The sequence below is a fragment of the Bombina bombina genome, chromosome 11 (assembly GCF_027579735.1).
Source record: "Bombina bombina isolate aBomBom1 chromosome 11, aBomBom1.pri, whole genome shotgun sequence".
NCBI lineage: Eukaryota > Metazoa > Chordata > Amphibia > Anura > Bombinatoridae > Bombina > Bombina bombina.
Genome location: NC_069509.1, coordinates 132,274,458 through 132,294,992, shown reverse-complemented (window position 1 = coordinate 132,294,992; position 20,535 = coordinate 132,274,458).

The window sequence follows — 20,535 nt, the reverse complement described above, 5'->3', positions numbered from 1 at the left end:
AATTCGTTAGCAAAAAAATATAAAATGATTGAAAATGACCATTAAAGTCTATGGCGATTTTTGTAGATAAATCATTTAATACTTTTTTTTTATTTTTTTTTTATAATTAATATTTAACCCCTTTATACCAGCCGATGTACCCTGTATGTTAGCTGTCGTTTTTACTCTAAGAGGTTAAATAGCGGGGTCTCACCGAAACCGCAATATTTCTGAATGCTGCAGAGAGGGAAGCATATATTAATAGCGTGTTTCAACGCTATCAGCAAGACTCACTCTATTACGGGGCTTAGAACCACTTAAAAGGCCACTTAATACAGTAGAGTTTAATAATAATTTATCATTATTATTATTATTATCATTTATATAGCACTGCAAAATTCCATAGCACTGTATATTGACAAATAAAAATGTTCAGAAGAATATTGTTTGTCAAATTTAATCAAATAGTCCCTTCCCCCTCCCCCCCCCCATATAATGTGACAGCCATCAGCCAATTACAAAATGCATACATGTATATACTGTGCACTTTTGCACATGCTCGTTACGAGCTGAAACCTCAGAACGTGTGTATGAAAAGGAATGGAAGTATATTAGATAGTTGTTGTTTTTTTTTTTTTTTTTAATTAAAGGGACACTGAACCCAAATTTTTTCTTTTGTGATTCAGATAGAGCATGCAATTTTAAGCAACTTCCTAATTTACTCCTATTATAAAAATGTCTTCATTCTTTTGGTATCTTTATTTGAAATGCAAGGATGTAAGTTTAGATGCCGGCCCATTTTTGGTGAACAACCTGGGTTGTTGTTGCTGATTGGTGGATAAATTCATCCACCAATAAAAAAGTGCTGTCCAGAGAGCTGAACCAATAAAAAAAGCTTAGATGCCTTCTTTTTCAAATAAAGATAGCAAGAGAACGAACAAAAATGAATAATAGGAGTAAATTAGAAAGTTGCTTAAAATTGTATGTTCTATCTGAATCACAAAATAAAAAAATTGGGTTCAGTGTCCCTTTAATTTAACTTTAGTGGCCCTTTAAAGTGAAGGTTAAGTTTTAGCCTTCTTATTTTCGATTTATAATTCTATTACAATGTTAAATCGAGTCGCTATATTTTTTAAAATGAAGATTAGTTATTTATATAGTTTTAAATGTTGTTTTTTATTACCGTTGCCTTCTCATTCTCCTCCCATTCCGTATTTTCTGGTTTATGATATAGTGACGTATAGAGCGGTCCCACCCGCTCTATACGTGTCTACTAAGCTCGTGCACATAGAATATATAATAACCGCGCATGCACATCCTTATCTTTTGTGCTTAGTAAATCAATGCTTATCCACTTACTTTTATTCCAGAAAGACATGCTCTTATTACAAGTAGCGATACAAATGTTGCAGAATTGTAAAATCTTTCAGCTTAGTTGCTTTTGAGTTTAGATGCGGTTAAAACACTGCATAAAAAATAACATTGGAAATGCGCATGCGCAAAACGTGGACGCGCTCGCCTGGCCACTATGAACACAAACAAGTTATGCATGCGCATATTGACCCAGAAAATGCTGATGTCAATTGACGGCCGCCTAACGGCCAAAGAATCAATTGGCTGTCTTAACAACGTGATAGTTGTTTATAAAAAAAAATAATTAACGGGTTGATTTTCATATAGCGCAATGGATTCAAAAATGGATTCGAAAAAGCGAATATAACGAAGGTACTTAGTAAATATAAAAGTATTGATGAATGAAAGTGCTATTAATTTTGGTTCTTAAATTTACTTATTCATTATAAACAATATTAGTTTACCTTCACTTTAAGGACATAAAGCATACAGGCTAAATCCATACAGATTAAATCCATGTAATTAATTGGTTAAACACTTCTGAAATGTATATATCCAGTCACTGTGAGACAGAGTGATACACTGTTTTGTTTGTCTTCTCCAGTCACTGTGAGACAGAGTGATACACTGTTTTGTTTGTCTTCTCCAGTCACTGTGAGACAGAGTGATACACTGTTTTGTTTGTCTTCTCCAGTCACTGTGAGACAGAGTGATACACTGTTTTGTGTGTCTTCTCCAGTCACTGTGAGACAGAGTGATACACTGTTTTGTGTGTCTTCTCCAGTCACTGTGAGACAGAGTGATACACTGTTTTGTGTGTCTTCTCCAGTCACTGTGAGACAGAGCGATACACTGTTTTGTTTGTCTTCTCCAGTCACTGTGAGACAGAGTGATACACTGTTTTGTTTGTCTTCTCCAGTTACTGTGAGACAGAGTGATACACTGTTTTGTTTGTCTTCTCCAGTCACTGTGAGACAGAGTGATACACTGTTTTGTTTGTCTTCTCCAGTCACTGTGAGACAGAGTGATACACTGTTTTGTGTGTCTTCTCCAGTCACTGTGAGACAGAGCGATACACTGTTTTGTTTGTCTTCTCCAGTCACTGTGAGACAGAGTGATACACTGTTTTGTGTGTCTTCTCCAGTCACTGTGAGACAGAGTGATACACTGTTTTGTGTGTCTTCTCCAGTCACTGTGAGACAGAGCGATACACTGTTTTGTTTGTCTTCTCCAGTCACTGTGAGACAGAGTGATACACTGTTTTGTGTGTCTTCTCCAGTCACTGTGAGACAGAGTGGTACACTGTTTTGTTTGTCTTCTCCAGTCACTGTGAGACAGTGATACTCTGTTTTGTGTGTCTTCTCCAGTCACTGTGAGACAGAGTGATACACTATTTTGTGAGTCTTCTCCAGTCACTGTGATACAGTGATACTGTTTTGTGTGTCTTCTCCAGTCACTGTGAGACAGAGTGATACACTGTTTTGTTTGTCTTCTCCAGTCGCTGTGAGACAGAGTGATACTCTGTTTTGTGTGTCTTCTCCAGTCACTGTGAGACAGAGTGATACACTGTTTTGTTTGTCTTCTCCAGTCACTGTGAGACAGAGTGATACACTGTTTTGTTTGTCTTCTCCAGTTACTGTGAGACAGAGTGATACACTGTTTTGTGTGTCTTCTCCAGTCACTGTGAGACAGAGTGATACACTGTTTTGTTTGTCTTCTCCAGTCACTGTGAGACAGAGTGATACACTGTTTTGTGTGTCTTCTCCAGTCACTGTGAGACAGAGCAATACACTGTTTTGTGTGTCTTCTCCAGTCACTGTGAGACAGAGTGATACACTGTTTTGTTTGTCTTCTCCAGTCACTGTGAGACAGAGTGAAACACTGTTTTGTTTGTCTTCTCCAGTCACTGTGAGACAGAGTGATACACTGTTTTGTTTGTCTTCTCCAGTCACTGTGAGACAGAGTGATACACTGTTTTGTGTGTCTTCTCCAGTCACTGTGAGACAGAGTGATACACTGTTTTGTTTGTCTTCTCCAGTCACTGTGAGACAGAGTGATATACTGTTTTGTTTGTCTTCTCCAGTCACTGTGAGACAGAGTGATACACTGTTTTGTTTGTCTTCTCCAGTCACTGTGAGACAGAGTGATATACTGTTTTGTTTGTCTTCTCCAGTCACTGTGAGACAGTGATACTCTGTTTTGTGTGTCTTCTCCAGTCACTGTGAGACAGTGATACTCTGTTTTGTGAGTCTTCTCCAGTTACTGTGAGACAGAGTGATGCACTGTTTTGTGAGTCTTCTCTAGTCACTGTGAGACAGAGTGATACACTGTTTTGTTTGTCTTCTCCAGTCACTGTGAGACAGAGTGATACACTGAGCAGAGAGAGAAGGGCGCCTCCTAGTGTAGCCAATTTTTTATAAAATAAATAATGCAAGTGCAAACATGCTCACAATATGGAAAGGCAGAGTTAGTGCCTAGGTGAACGGTCTGGGAACTTCACAGTGTCCCAGCGGACTGTGCACTGAACTGAGGGCTGCTCCTCCCAAACGCAGAAGATGTATCTGTGATCTGTAAATTTTGAGAGAAAACAAGAGGGCGACCCCTAGTGCAGATCAATTGTGGACAAGTGGTGAATATCTGCTTATGCTTACGAATGGATACTCACAGAGGGTATTGCACCCTGTAGTGCAAATGTAGCGTACTAGGAATATTATGGTGTCCTAGTGCACATAACCACCCAAGCAGTACTGTTGTAGTTAGAGGTGAACTTCGAGTGTAAAAGGATAGACGTCAGGATGATAAAAAGAGAACTCCAGTATCGATGTATAAAAATATTTAATAAAAAAAGATAAAAGAATATATACACAGATCTACAATGACATCTGTTGTACAATGCTACGCGTTTCTAAGCGCTCACCGCGCTTTTTCCTCAGGCAAATGATACTGAATACACTGGAGTCTCTTACATATATACCTGTGCAGGCTTAATGTGGTCAGCTGTAACTCATTGTAACAGGTGCTGCATAAATTAACTCCCTTGATGTTCTAACCGGATGTTACAAAAGTTGCAAAGAATACAATACAATGTGCATAAAAGAAAATATCTAGTACAATGTAATATGCTAATCATTCTCGACATATAAAAACTTAAATGAAAAATATCCTGAAACTTAGACTCTCTGAGTTATCTTAAATGTGTAAAAACACTGTTGTAAATAATTGTGAATATTTGTCAAATTATATGTACATGTATGTAAAAAATGTTTCTGCAAATTGCGCTATTTAAATAGCTATCTTTTCTGATGATATTTAAAAGTGGGCCAAGATGTAAATCAATAATAGACTGTCATAAAGTATGATCATAAATTTCTTAACATAGAAGGGTGTGTATCGCTGAACAAATGAAAATGCTGTATTAGATATCCAATATGATTGCTTCGTCAGGACGGGGTGTGTATCGCTAAACTAATGAGAGTGCTGTATTCAATGCTACCCCGATCGTGTAATGTGTTGCTCCATATGATTGGAGCTCGGGGTGTGTGTCCGATGACGTCAAGGTTACGTTAGGATACGTACAATGACTCCCATAGATACGGAATCTGTTACCTATGTTGCTATGTGTGTGAATAACGTGTTTGTGCAGCTAATGCAAAAGGAATGAGATTCTACAAGAGTTAATTGCTGATAGCTCAACGTGCGAAAATAATGTGTAGTGAGCTACAAGTTATACATCTACTAACTACAAACATAACTTAATATGTATATAAAATAAGTGTATAAATTCAGCGTGTATGAGTCAGTGAACTTGCAATAATAGATACGAATGTATTGCATAGTTATATCTATTGTTAGACTCGTATATTATGAAAAGATAATAAATCTACATAAGACCTATGTGTACATTATAATGTGTGATATGTGAAATTCGTGTAAGATATGTGTGGGATAATGCTAGATATAAAATCTAGAAAATAAATGTTAGAATGAAAAAAAATACAATGTTGGAAGATATATTCACAACTGTAAGAGTTGTTAAGGTGATAAATGTGATATAATGATGTATGGAGTGCAGTGTGTATATCATATAGAAATATAATTCAAAAAATACATGTGATGTGCAACGATGTTAAATATATAGGAGATGTGTTAAAAAGCAGCAGAGTCTATTACTTCATTAAGGCCCTCTGGATATAGAGTTTTAAATTGATAGATCCAAAAAGTTTCCCTCTGGCGCAATTTGGTCATTCTATTCTGGGAACTTATGGCAGGAATAATTTCCAATGGGGTAATGTTCATGACACAGTTATTTTTGCCATGAATGGAAAAATGGTGCCTAGAGGTACTATATTTATCAGATCCCTTAAGGATGCATCTTAAATGTTCTGACCATCTTTGTCTAATTTTCCTACAGGTTCGACCTATATATTGTAGGCCACACAAGCATGTTATACAATAGACTACATAGTTGGAATTACATGTTATTCTTTGAGTAATGGCAAAGGATTCTCCAGTACTGTTAGATATAATGTTTTTAAGGCCATTGGTGATGTACTTGCACATATGGCATCTATTTTTGTTGCATCTATAAGTTCCTATGTTTAACATCATAGAGCTGTGAGAACTATTATTAGGAGTTTTGAGCTTACGTTTGCACATGACCACCTTACTAGGTGCCAGTTTTTCTTTGATCGTGGGGGCTCTTTTAAATGTACATCTAGGTTTATCCTGTAATATTGTTTTGAAAATGGGGTCCCGTTTGAGTAATGGCCAGTGTTTAAACAGAATTTTTTTGATCTCTTTATAGTTATTATTATATCTAGTGATGAATGAAGATTCAAAATTTAGATCTTCTTTTATGGGTTTGTTTGGAATTTTTGGTTTTAACTGGTTTTAATTCCCCTCTATTCAGAGAGCGTGCTTTTTGAAAACCTAATTCTATTAATTCTTCTGGATAGTGTTTCTCCTTAAATTTATTTTTGAGAAGTATGCTTTGTGTATCGTAAGTGGTTATATCTGTACAGTTACGTCGAATCCTCCTAAACTGGCTATATGGAATATTTGTTTTCCAACTAGTGTGGTGGTTGCTATAATAATCCAAAAAATTGTTACTGTCTACCTGTTTGAAAAAAGTACATGACTGAATACAATTATCCTCTCCCCACATGAGGGTCACATCCAGAAAATCGATTTTATCTGTTTGGATGTTCCAAGTAAATTGGATTCCCATGGTGTTATCATTGAGATCATTTTGAAAAAAGGCAAGTGATTGGGATGTTCCCCTCCAAACAAATAATAGGTCGTCTATATAAGGCCATGGAAGACCAGATTTTGCTCCCATCTTGCATTATAGATGTACTTGGATTCAAATGTGCCCATAAATAAATTTGCAAAACTGGGAGCAAATCTGGTCCCCATGGCCGTTCCCTTGGTCTGAAGAAAGAAATTATCCAGAAACTTAAAATAATTATGAGTTAGACAAAGATGGTCAGAACATTTAAGATGCATCCTTAAGGGATCTGATAAATATAGTACCTCTAGGCACCATTTTTCCATTCATGGCAAAAATAACTGTGTCATGAACATTACCCCATTGGAAATTATTCCTGCCATAAGTTCCCAGAATAGAATGACCAAATTGCGCCAGAGGGAAACTTTTTGGATCTATCAATTTAAAACTCTATATCCAGAGGGCCTTAATGAAGTAATAGACTCTGCTGCTTTTTAACACATCTCCTATATATTTAACATCGTTGCACATCACATGTATTTTTTGAATTATATTTCTATATGATATACACACTGCACTCCATACATCATTATATCACATTTATCACCTTAACAACTCTTACAGTTGTGAATATATCTTCCAACATTGTATTTTTTTTCATTCTAACATTTATTTTCTAGATTTTATATCTAGCATTATCCCACACATATCTTACACGAATTTCACATATCACACATTATAATGTACACATAGGTCTTATGTAGATTTATTATCTTTTCATAATATACGAGTCTAACAATAGATATAACTATGCAATACATTCGTATCTATTATTGCAAGTTCACTGACTCATACACGCATCTCAACATATGGTATGCTGAATTTATACACTTATTTTATATACATATTAAGTTATGTTTGTAGTTAGTAGATGTATCACTTGTAGCTCACTACACATTATTTTCGCACGTTGAGCTATCAGCAATTAACTCTTGTAGAATCTCATTCCCTTTTGCATTAGCTGCACAAACACGTTATTCACACACATAGCAACATAGGTAACAGATTCCGTATCTATGGGAGTCATTGTACGTATCCTAACGTAACCTTGACGTCATCGGACACACACCCCGAGCTCCAATCATATGGAGCAACACATTACACGATCGGGGTAGCATTGAATACAGCACTCTCATTAGTTTAGCGATACACACCCCGTCCTGACGAAGCAATCATATTGGATATCTAATACAGCATTTTCATTTGTTCAGCGATACACACCCTTCTATGTTAAGAAATTTATGATCATACTTTATGACAGTCTATTATTGATTTACATCTTGGCCCACTTTTAAATATCATCAGAAAAGATAGCTATTTAAATAGCGCAATTTGCAGAAACATTTTTTACATACATGTACATATAATTTGACAAATATTCACAATTATTTACAACAGTGTTTTTACACATTTAAGATAACTCAGAGAGTCTAAGTTTCAGGATATTTTTCATTTAAGTTTTTATATGTCGAGAATGATTAGCATATTACATTGTACTAGATATTTTCTTTTATGCACATTGTATTGTATTCTTTGCAACTTTTGTAACATCCGGTTAGAACATCAAGGGAGTTAATTTATGCAGCACCTGTTACAATGAGTTACAGCTGACCACATTAAGCCTGCACAGGTATATATGTAAGAGACTCCAGTGTATTCAGTATCATTTGCCTGAGGAAAAAGCGCGGTGAGCGCTTAGAAACGCGTAGCATTGTACAACAGATGTCATTGTAGATCTGTGTATATATTCTTTTATCTTTTTTTATTAAATATTTTTATACATCGATACTGGAGTTCTCTTTTTATCATCCTGACGTCTATCCTTTTACACTCGAAGTTCACCTCTAACTACAACAGTACTGCTTGGGTGGTTATGTGCACTAGGACACCATAATATTCCTAGTACGCTACATTTGCACTACAGGGTGCAATACCCTCTGTGAGTATCCATTCGTAAGCATAAGCAGATATTCACCACTTGTCCACAATTGATCTGCACTAGGGGTCGCCCTCTTGTTTTCTCTCAGAGTGATACACTGTTTTGTGTGTCTTCTCCAGTCACTGTGAGACAGAGTGATACACTGTTTTGTGTGTCTTCTCCAGTCACTGTGAGACAGAGTGATACACTGTTTTGTGTGTCTTCTCCAGTAACTATGAGACAGAGTGATACTCTGTTTTGTGTGTCTTCTCCAGTCACTGTGAGACAGAGTGATACACTGTTATGTGTGTCTTCTTCAGTCACTGTGAGACAGAGTGGTACACTGTTTTGTGTGTCTTCTTCAGTCACTGTGAGACAGAGTGGTACACTGTTTTGTGTGTCTTCTCCAGTCACTGTGAGACAGAGTGATACACTGTTTTGTTTGTCTTCTCCAGTCACTGTGAGACAGAGTGATACACTGTTTTGTGTGTCTTCTCCAGTCATTGTGAGACAGAATGATACACTGTTTTGTTTGTCTTCTCCAGTCACTGTGAGACAGAGTGATACTCTGTTTTGTAAATCTTCTCCAGTAACTGTGAGACAGAGTGATACACTGTTTTGTTTGTCTTCTCCAGTCACTGTGAGACAGAGTGATACACTGTTTTGTTTGTCTTCTCCAGTCACTGTGAGACATAGTGATACACTGTTTTGTGAGTCTTCTCCAGTCACTGTGAGACAGTGATACACTGTTTTGTGTGTCTTCTTCAGTCACTATGAGACAGAGTGATACTCTGTTTTGTGAGTCTTCTCCAGTCACTGTGAGACATTGATACTCTGTTTTGTGTGTCTTCTCCAGTCACTGTGAGACAGAGTGATACACTGTTATGTGTGTCTTCTCCAGTCACTGTGAGACAGAGTGATACACTGTTTTGTTTGTCTTCTCCAGTCACTGTGAGACAGAGTGATACACTGTTTTGTTTGTCTTCTCTAGTCACTGTGAGACAGAGTGATACACTGTTTTGTTTGTCTTCTCCAGTCACTGTGAGACAGAGTGATACACTGTTTTGTTTGTCTTCTCCAGTCACTGTGAGACAGAGTGATATACTGTTTTGTGTGTCTTCTCCAGTCACTATGAGACAGAGTGATATACTGTTTTGTTTGTCTTCTCCAGTCACTGTGAGACAGAGTGGTACACTGTGTTGTGTGTCTTCTCCAGTCACTGTGAGACAGAGTGATACACTGTTTTGTTTGTCTTCTCTAGTCACTGTGAGACAGAGTGATACACTGTTTTGTTTTGTTTGTCTTCTCTAGTCACTGTGAGACAGAGTGATACACTGTTTTGTTTGTCTTCTCCAGTCACTGTGAGACAGAGTGATACACTGTTTTGTGTGTCTTCTCCAGTCACTGTGAGACAGAGTGATACACTTTTTTGTTTGTCTTCTCCAGTCACTGTGAGACAGAGTGATATACTGTTTTGTGTGTCTTCTCCAGTCACTATGAGACAGAGTGATATACTGTTTTGTTTGTCTTCTCCAGTCACTGTGAGACAGAGTGGTACACTGTGTTGTGTGTCTTCTCCAGTCACTGTGAGACAGAGTGATACACTGTTTTGTTTGTCTTCTCTAGTCACTGTGAGACAGAGTGATACACTGTTTTGTTTTGTTTGTCTTCTCTAGTCACTGTGAGACAGAGTGATACACTGTTTTGTTTGTCTTCTCCAGTCACTGTGAGACAGAGTGATACACTGTTTTGTGTGTCTTCTCCAGTCACTGTGAGACAGAGTGATACACTTTTTTGTTTGTCTTCTCCAGTCACTGTGAGACAGAGTGATATACTGTTTTGTGTGTCTTCTCCAGTCACTATGAGACAGAGTGATATACTGTTTTGTTTGTCTTCTCCAGTCACTGTGAGACAGAGTGATACACTGTTTTGTTTGTCTTCTCTAGTCACTGTGAGACAGAGTGATACACTGTTTTGTTTGTCTTCTCCAGTCACTGTGAGACAGAGTGATACACTGTTTTGTGTGTCTTCTCCAGTCACTGTGAGACAGAGTGATACTCTGTTTTGTGTGTCTTCTCCAGTCACTATGAGACAGAGTGATACACTGTTTTGTGTGTCTTCTCCAGTCACTGTGAGACAGAGTGATATACTGTTTTGTTTGTCTTCTCCAGTCACTGTGAGACAGAGTGATACACTGTTTTGTTTGTCTTCTCCAGTCACTGTGAGACAGAGTGATACACTGTTTTGTGTGTCTTCTCCAGTCACTGTGAGACAGAGTGATACACTGTTTTGTGTGTCTTCTCCAGTCACTGTGAGACAGAGTGATACACTGTTTTGTGTGTCTTCTGCAGTCACTGTGAGACAGAGTGATACACAGTTTTGTTTGTCTTCTCCAGTCACTGTGAGACAGAGTGATACACTGTTTTGTGTGTCTTCTCCAGTCACTGTGAGACAGAGTGATACACTGTTTTGTTTGTCTTCTCCAGTCACTGTGAGACAGAGTGATACACTGTTTTGTTTGTCTTCTCCAGTCACTGTGAGACAGTGATACACTGTTTTGTGTGTCTTCTCCAGTCACTGTGAGACAGAGTGATACACTGTTTTGTGTGTCTTCTCCAGTCACTGTGAGACAGAGTGATACACTGTTTTGTTTGTCTTCTCCAGTCACTGTGAGACAGAGTGATACACTGTTTTGTTTGTCTTCTCCAGTCACTGTGAGACAGAGTGGTACACTGTGTTGTGTGTCTTCTCTAGTCACTGTGAGACAGAGTGATACACTGTTTTGTTTGTCTTCTCCAGTCACTGTGAGACAGAGTGATACACTGTTTTGTTTGTCTTCTCCAGTCACTGTGAGACAGAGTGATACTGTTTTGAGTGTTTTCTCCAAATCACACTATGGATATATAACATCAAACTGGCATTTCATTACAAACTAATATAATTTAGTTTTTTTTAAAATATTGGGGAAGGAGTATCCCAGTAATCTCCTTGAGAAAATGGGGAGTGTGCACTCTGCATTCCAGGGCTGCTTTTTGTTCCCATTTTGGCCCTGGGATTATTTGTCTAGCATAACATACGGACTGTACAGAACAGCAAGACTGGAGAAAACTATTAGTAAATATTGACATATTGATATATGATTATTTTCAGTACAGCAAAAAAAGAAAATCTAACGATTTTAGTATCATCTGGATTCGTTTGGGAAATTAGCCTCCATTCCAACAATACCAGCACTGCTTTAAGCTGTTCTGGATGTACTTTAATCATTGAATATTTATCTTAAAACTGGATTCTTCCTTTCCAAGTAGCCTGCGTGCTATGAAGAAGAATTTGATAGCTAATTAAAAATGATCAGCAAATTTGATAATATAAGTAAATTGGAAACTTATTTTAAAATTGTATGCTCTTGTCTGAATCACAAAATATTTTTTTCGGAGTTTCCTATCCCTTTAAAGTGATGGTAAATTTCAGACTATAAGAATGTTGCAATGAAAAATATATTAAAAACAGTTATAGAGGAAAGTTTTGCGCTATGAGAATCGATATCATACATCTCTCTAAAAGACAACTCCCCAAATGCTGTCTAGAAAACAGTTATAATACAAGATACTGGGGGGTAGTTATCAAGCCGTCTACTTTTCTGCCTTCGCCGGCCCAATACGCCCGCCTAAGCTCGCCTACCTTCGCCGCCGCGGACCTTGAATACGTTCGCCTAAGTTATCAAAAAAAGCTGTCAAAAAGCCGCGGGGCGATGAGCAGCAGACTGTGAGAGTTATCACTCATCCGATCTCGCTGCCCTTCGGCTTTTTCCCAGCTTTATTGCTAGCCTGTCACTAAGCACCCACACTAAACTACACTGTTCTATCCCTATACCGGCGCCCCCGGAGCCCCCCGCAACTCAATAAAGTTACTAACCCCTAAACCGCCGCTCCTAGACCCTGCCGCAACTCTTATAAATGTATTAACCCCTAAACCGCCACTCCTAGACCCTGCCGCAACTCTTAGAAATGTATTAACCCCTAAACCGCCGCTCCCGGACACCGCTGCCACCTACAGTATACCTAGTAACCCCTATCCTGCCCCCCCTACACCGTCGCCCTCTATAATAAAGTTATTAACCCCTATCCTGCTGATCCCGCACCTCTCCGCAAATAAATAAATAGTTTAACCCCTAAACCGCCGCTCCCTGAACCCGCCGCAACCTATATTAAACCTATTAACCCCTATCCTGCCCCCTCTACACCGTCGTCACCTATAATAAATTTATTAACCCCTAATCTGCCTCCCCTACACCGTCGCCACCTATAATAAATTTATTAACCCCTATCCTGCCCCCCACTACGCCGCCGCCACTGTAATAAAATTATTAACCCCTAAACCTAAGTCTAACCCTAACCCTAACGCCCCCCTAACTTAAATATTAATTAAATAAATCTAAATAATATTTTTATTATTAACTAAATTAATCCTATTTAAAACTAAATACTTACCTATAAAATAAACCCTAATATAGCTACAATATAATGAATAATTATATTCTAGCTATCTTAGGATTTATTTTTATTTTACAGGTACCTTTCAATTTATTTTAACTAGGTACAATAGCTATTAAATAGTTATTAACTATTTAATAGCTTACCTAGCTAAAATAAACTGAAATTTACCTGTAAAATGAATCCTAACCTAAGTTATAATTACACCTAACACTACACTATACTTTAATAAATTATTCCTATTTAAAACTAAATACTTACCTGTAAAATAAACCCTAAGATAGCTACAATGTAATTAATAATTACATTGTAGCTATTTTAGGATTTATATTTATTTTACAGGTAACTTTGTATTTATTTTAGCTAGTTAGAATAGTTATTAAATAGTTATTAACTATTTAATAACTACCTAGCTAAAAGAAATACAAAATTACCTGTAAAATAAATCCTAACCTAAGTTACAATTAAACCTAATACTACACTATCATTAAATTAATTAAATAAACTACCTACAAATAACTACAATTAAATACAATTACATAAACTAACTAAAGTACAAAAAATAAAAAAAGCTAAGTTACAAAAAATAAAAAAATAAGTTACAAACATTTTAAAAATATTACAACAATTTTAAGCTACTTACACCTAATCTAAGCCCCCTAATAAAATAACAAACCCCCCCAAAATAAAAAAATGCCCTACCCTATTCTAAATTAAATAAAGTTCAAAGCTCTTTTACCTTACCAGCCCTTAAAAGGGCCATTTGTGGGGGCATGCCCCAAAAAGTTCAGCTCTTTTGCCTGTAAAATAAAAATACAACCCCCCCCAACATTAAAACCCACCACCCACATACCCCTAATCTAACCCAAACCCCCCTTACAAAAACCTAACACTAATCCCCTGAAGATCATCCTACCTTGTCTTCACTCAGCAGAGCAGCGATGGAACCGAAGTGAACATCCGGAGCGGAAGAAGTTAATCCTCCAAGCGGCGCTGAAGAAATCTTCCATCCGATGAAGTCATCATCCAGGCGGCGCTGAAGAAGTTTTTGATCCGGCCGATGTCATCTTCCAAGAGGCGCTGAAGAGATCTTCTATCCGGGCGATGTCATCTTCCAAGCCAGGTCTTGAATCTTCCTCCCGCCGACGCAGAACCTCCTTCTTCACCGACGGACTACGACGAATGAAGGCATCCCCTCAATTCCGATTGGCTGATAGGATCAGCCAATCGGAATTAAGATAGGAAAAATCTGATTGGCTGATGGAATCAGCCAATCAGATTGAGCTCGCATTCTATTGGCTGATCGGAACTTAGGTTTAGGGGTTAATAATTTTATTACAGTGGCGGCGGCGTAGTGGGGGGCAGGATAGGGGTTAATAAATTTATTATAGGTGGCGACGGTGTAGGGGGGGGCAGATTAGAGGTTAATAAATTTAATATAGGTGGCGACGGTGTAGGGGGGCAGATTAGGGGTTAATAAATTTATTATAGGTGGCGACGGTGTAGGGGGGGCAGGATAGGGGTTAATACATTTAATATAAATTGCGGCGGGTTCAGGGAGCGGCGGTTTAGGGGTTAATACATTTATTATAGTTGCGGTGGGCTCCAGGAGTGGCGGTTTAGGGGTTAATATGTATAGAGTAGCTTGCGGTGGGCTCCGGGAGCGGCGGTTTAGGGGTTAATATGTATAGAGTAGCTTGCGGTGGTCTCCGGGAGCGGCGGTTTAGGGGGTAATAATTTTATTTCGTTGCGGCGGTGTAGGGGGGACAGATTAGTGGTGTTTAGACTCGGGGTACATGTTAAGGTGTTAGGTGCAGACATCTTCCATAGGAATCAATGGGATGTCTGTCAGCAGCGAACTTGTACTTTCGCTATGGTCAGACTCCCATTGATTCCTATGGGATCCGCCGCCTCCAGGGGTGGCGGTTTGAAAACCAGGTACGCTGGGCCGTAAAAGTGCCGAGCGTACTTGCTAGTCATTTGATAACTAGTAAAAGTAGTGAGAATGTGCCGCACTTGTGTGCGGAACATCTGGAGTGACGTAAGAATCGATCTGTGTCGGACTGAGTCCGGCGGATCGAAGTTTACGTCACAAAATTCTACTTTTGCCGGTCTCGAGCCTTTGATAACTAAGGCGAATCAGCCTCGCCACAAATACGCTGCGGAATTCCAGCGTATTTGAGGTTGACGGCTTGATAACTACCCCCCACTGTATATGTATAGAGAGGGCGTCTGTTAGGCTAAAGACATCAACACTTTCATATATTTCACAAATATTTATTAAAAATGTAATAATAAGATAAAATATGGGACGTCTCCCTAAACCACGATGTGGCCTAATTAATCAGATATAAATCAGACATGTAACATTCATAATATCTTTTAGGATAAAGGTAAGTTAAAATTCAATAAAAAGTTACAATGTTCATTAGCTTGATACCAGATAGTGCTTTTCTGTTGCAAAATCCACACTCCGTTGCACAGTCTTATTAATGTATACCACCAGTGTTACGTGTTAAAAAGCTTTCAAACAGTTATCACTGCAATCAGTGATATAGTTGCTCTATGAACAAAAACACAATACCTCTCAAGTCAATTACGGCTCCGTTCACAGTCCAGGAGACTTTTCAAACAGCACATTTATTACAGTGTGTATTAGATGGATAGTACCTGATATCGCTGTGGGGAATCCGGATCAGTGAGCAGTTGTATCACCCTTTCGTATGGTGGGTATAAGAGGTTTCTCTGGTTTCTCTGATCCTTCTTGGAGTCGTTCTCCCAGCGAGTTGTACCACGTGACAATTGGCGTCTGACGACCTAAAGACCGCTATTGGCTTTTTGCCAGTACATGTAGTTGGCAATATAAAACTTGAGACCTGCACTTAGTGCTATGCACGCAGGAAAAGAGCTGTACCGAATGTATTTTTTCTTTCAAATTACAGCTTAGATTTTCTGAGATAGTTAGACAATTATTAATAACCTGGGTTATATAAAAAGAAGTCCATAGACCATATAGACCATAGACCATATAGATATAAAAATTGTGTGTACTGCACAACAGCAATATTAGTGCCACATAAACGACGCGTTTCGCCTTCTCAGTGCTTTATCAAGTGCAGGTCTCAAGTTTTATATTGCCAACTACATGTACTGGCAAGAAGCCAATAGCGGTCTTTAGAACCCTCCTCTGATCACCTTGATGAGACGGGAGAGAATCCGTGACGTCAGACGCCAATAGTAACGTGGTACAACTCGCTGGGGGCCGGCATGCAATAGAAGCATTACTATATGCACTAATATAACCCTTTAACATATGGATTAAAAACAGAAAAGGTACACATATACTTTTTTAATAGGAAAGATTAAATATATGGCATTTGATTAGTTAAGGTTTATCATCACTTTAAGTAACTGCTCATTTTAAGTTTGTTTATGGGGACCAATAATATTTTATTTCACTAAATTTAACTTATAAAACTGATTTGCCAGCCTTTCAAGTAAGATACAAAAAAAAAGCAATACTGCATCTAATTTGAAAAGGTTGAACACACTCTTGAGCTAGAACCATCAATACAAAAGCAAAAGGAATTTTAGCTTATCTCATCTAATACATAAGCCTAGTCTTTATATATATATATATATATATATATATATATATATATCCTACCGGTGTTGTTGTATGCGGCTGTAAGACGCCGATATGAGTTATTCGCTTGTCTTGATGAAGGCTTCTGCGTAAGCCGAAACGTTGACCTATTCCTATTACGTACTAATGTTGTTGTCAAAAACAATAAATTGACTTTGATTGCTCATATGCATATTATACAAATCCTGAGAGTGCCCTCCCTTTCCTAGCTCTTATATATATATATATACACACACACACACTTTTTTTTATAATACAGCAAAGGTTTCCATAGCTGTCATATGCACAAACGATGTTAAAGCTGTAGCAGGTGTATAGTCCAGTATACCAGTGTGCATATTTGTAATGCTGTGTACAGACAAAAGCAATGGTACACTGGTATACAGGACTATACACCTGCTACAGCTTTAACATTGTTTGTGCATGTGACAGCTATGGAAGCCTTTGCTGTATTATCGAAAAAAGTGTGTGCATTCTACCATCCATTAAGCTTGCTTTGTTGCTTCAAAAGGAACTTTTGTTTCTGGATATACCATCTATTATCTGTAGTTATCATTGGATAACTTTATCTTTCCAGTGGATTGATTCATGGACAAAATTAAGTGCAAACCCCAACTCTGATTATAATATTTAAGTACATTGCCTTGTACACTTAGCAAATCATGTTTAATTACTAAGCATATTGTTTTTAAATGTTGTTCAGGTATACTCTGATGCCTATTTACTTATGCTGCATGCAAAGGGGTAATTAAAAATACTGCATAGATCCTTTTTCTATCCATGGCAGCAATTCCCTTCCTTAAATTGTTTAAATGTTGTTCAGGTATACACTGATGCCTATTTACATATGCTGCATGCAAAGGGGCAATTAAAAAAACTGCATAGATCCTTTTTTTTTCTATCCATGGCAGCAATTCCCTTCCTTAAAAGTTGGGGCTGTCCTCTGGTAAGGTGTTGCAAAGTTTTTTGATTATTCCTTTCTCCTATGAACACTTAGTGACGTCACAGTATTGCTTTTAAACGAGAAGTCTGCATTCATTGTATATATGTATAGTATTGTAAACTTTGAAATATGGTTGATTACAATATTACATTGATTTAGTAATGGATAGTGTTGTACAGTTTCTTTTGTGAGAGAGTGTCTCTATATTGGATTATTTGCTATTAAGGTATTGCAAAAATCCATAAGCTAAATCAATAAAAAGTTAAACGAGTGCTTGATTCCCTGTCTTTTTTATGATAAGTGGATCTCACTATCATTTTCTTCCTTTAAAGTTTTTTGAAAAACATATATATATAAATATTTGGTGTGTTTAGAATTAAGTAGTGTTTAGAGTAAGTATCAGTCCAAACTGATATCTAAACAGTATTTCTTCATACTTGGTACTTAAAGGGACACTGAACCCAAAAAATTTATTTTGTGATTCAGATAGATCATGCAATTTTAAGCAACTTTCTAATTTACTCCTATTATCAAATTTTCTTAATTCTCTTAGTATCTTTATTTGAAAAGCAAGAATGTAAGTTTAGATGCCGGCCTATTTTTGGTGAACAACCTGGGTTATTCTTGCTGATTGGTGGATAAATTCACCCACCAATAAACAAGTGCTGTCCTTTGTCCTGAAACAAAAAAATAGCTTAGATGCCTTCTTTTTCAAATAAAGATAGCAAGAGAATGAAGAAAAATGATAATAGGAGTAAATTAGAAAGTTGCTTAAAATTGCATGCTCTATCTGAATCATGAAAGAAAAAAAATTGGGTTCAGTGTCCCTTTAATTCCATGACTAACAAGGAACATCTAATATGAACCCGTCCAGTTCAATAATCATAGGAATTAGTGGGTCTTACTTTAAGAGATGGAAGAGTCCACTTGTGACCTGTTGTATTTTTTGTATGAGATCTAGTACCTGTTAGATGTCCATTTTGTGTATTGTGTGTTTTTTTCCCTGCATGTTTGTGGATCAATATATCATTCCATGGCTGTAGCACAGATTTATAGTATGCACCTTGGCTGGTTTCCTAAGAGAAACTATTTATATTGAATAAATGACCCATTGTTAGCTGATTAATAAGCGGGTAACACAATAAGTGCTGTGAGTAATCTACTCATTATACTTGCATGTACACTCATTGTTTGATGCCACCATGGTAGCAATCTACTTTCTTTCTTGGCACAGTTTCATGGAATGACATCACTTTGTTTTCTGACAATTTACAGCTCTTCGTTTGCATATACTAAAGGGGCATTGAAGTTGTTTTATATATACATTGAGATATATCAGCACTGTATTATTGTAAGATCTGCGTACTACAAAATTCCTGGAAAATCTCCAATTTTCATAGGTAAATTGCAGGGAATATGGATGAAAAATAAATAAAACATGTATATTTCAAAGTTTTTGTTACTATACACAATGAACTATTTTATGCTAAATTAAATTTTGAATTTCAAGTGAAAAAGAGCAATATTGATGCTCATTATCTCTTCTCTTTTCCAACATTTAGAACATTAGTATTTGGAAAACACATGACTGTTTAGTGCATGCACTTAAAGATTAAAGGGACAGTCAAGTAAAAAAAAAAAACTTTGATGATTCAAATAGGGTATGTAGTTTTAAACAACTTTCCAATTTACTTTTATCAACAATTTTGCTTTGTTCTCTTGGTATTCTTAGTTGAAAGCTAAACCTAGGAGGTTCATATGCTAATTGCTTAGATCTTGAAGGCTGCCTCTAATCTAAATGCATTTTGACAGTTTATACACTACTAGAGGGCGCTAGTTCATGTGTTTCATATCGATAACATTAAGTTCATGCACGTGAATTTACAGCGGAGTGAGCACTGATTGGGTTAAATGCAAGTCTATCAAAAGAACTGAAATAAGGGTCAGTTTGCAGAGACTTAGATACATGATAATCACAGAGGTAAAAAGTGTATTATTATAACTGTGTTGATTATGCAAAATTGGGTAATTAAGGGATTATCTATCTTTTAAAACGAAAAACATTTAATTAAGGAACAAATTTATCAAACGGTGACTGACCATGGGAGCGGTTAGGCAGAGCTGTGGGGCACCTTGGCAAAGTGGTGGTGGGCATTAGGCTGTGGGTCTAGTGCCCCCTCTTAGGTGCCTCACTGAGGCTTGCTCTTGCGAACCTGTAATTGATATTTATTTATTAAGCAGCAGTTTAAACCTCTGCTTTCTAAACCATCTCCACCACCTCAGAGGTGCAGGTTAAAATAACTATGGACTTTTCAGATAGGAGTGATTAAACAGTCTAGTATTGCTCAATTGGTTGAGCTGGGGGACAGTTCGGAGAATAATAAATCTAATATTATATATGGCTATGACTGTGTATGTATGTATGTATGTATATATATATGTAGCTCTCAGATTACAGTGGGGTTCTGTTCCTGAAGGAATAGTTGTAAATAAAATTGGGATAAAAATGAACCCAGTTATCTTCTAGCCAATGGGAAGTAAATTATTTAGGTTCCAGGCCCCTCTTAAAATTGACATTAGTATCGTAATACTTTATTATATTATAACATAATATATAGGCTGACTATATTGCCGCTTTAAGAAGGAACACATATGAAAAATACATATGTCAGGGTTCTAATACAAAACATTTCTTTAAACAGCCCTGAAAACAGCCCTGACATATGTAGTTTTCAAATGTGTCCCTTTTTAAAGCGGCAATATGGTCACCCTAATAATATATAATATATGTGCTATTAGTAATATTATATTATTTTTAACAAATGAATGCTGCAAATGTAACAAAAGCAATATAAAAATAGTTTTTGCGCTCGTGAGGCGTCGCTATCCAACAAAAGGGCCTTGGGAAGTTCTGTT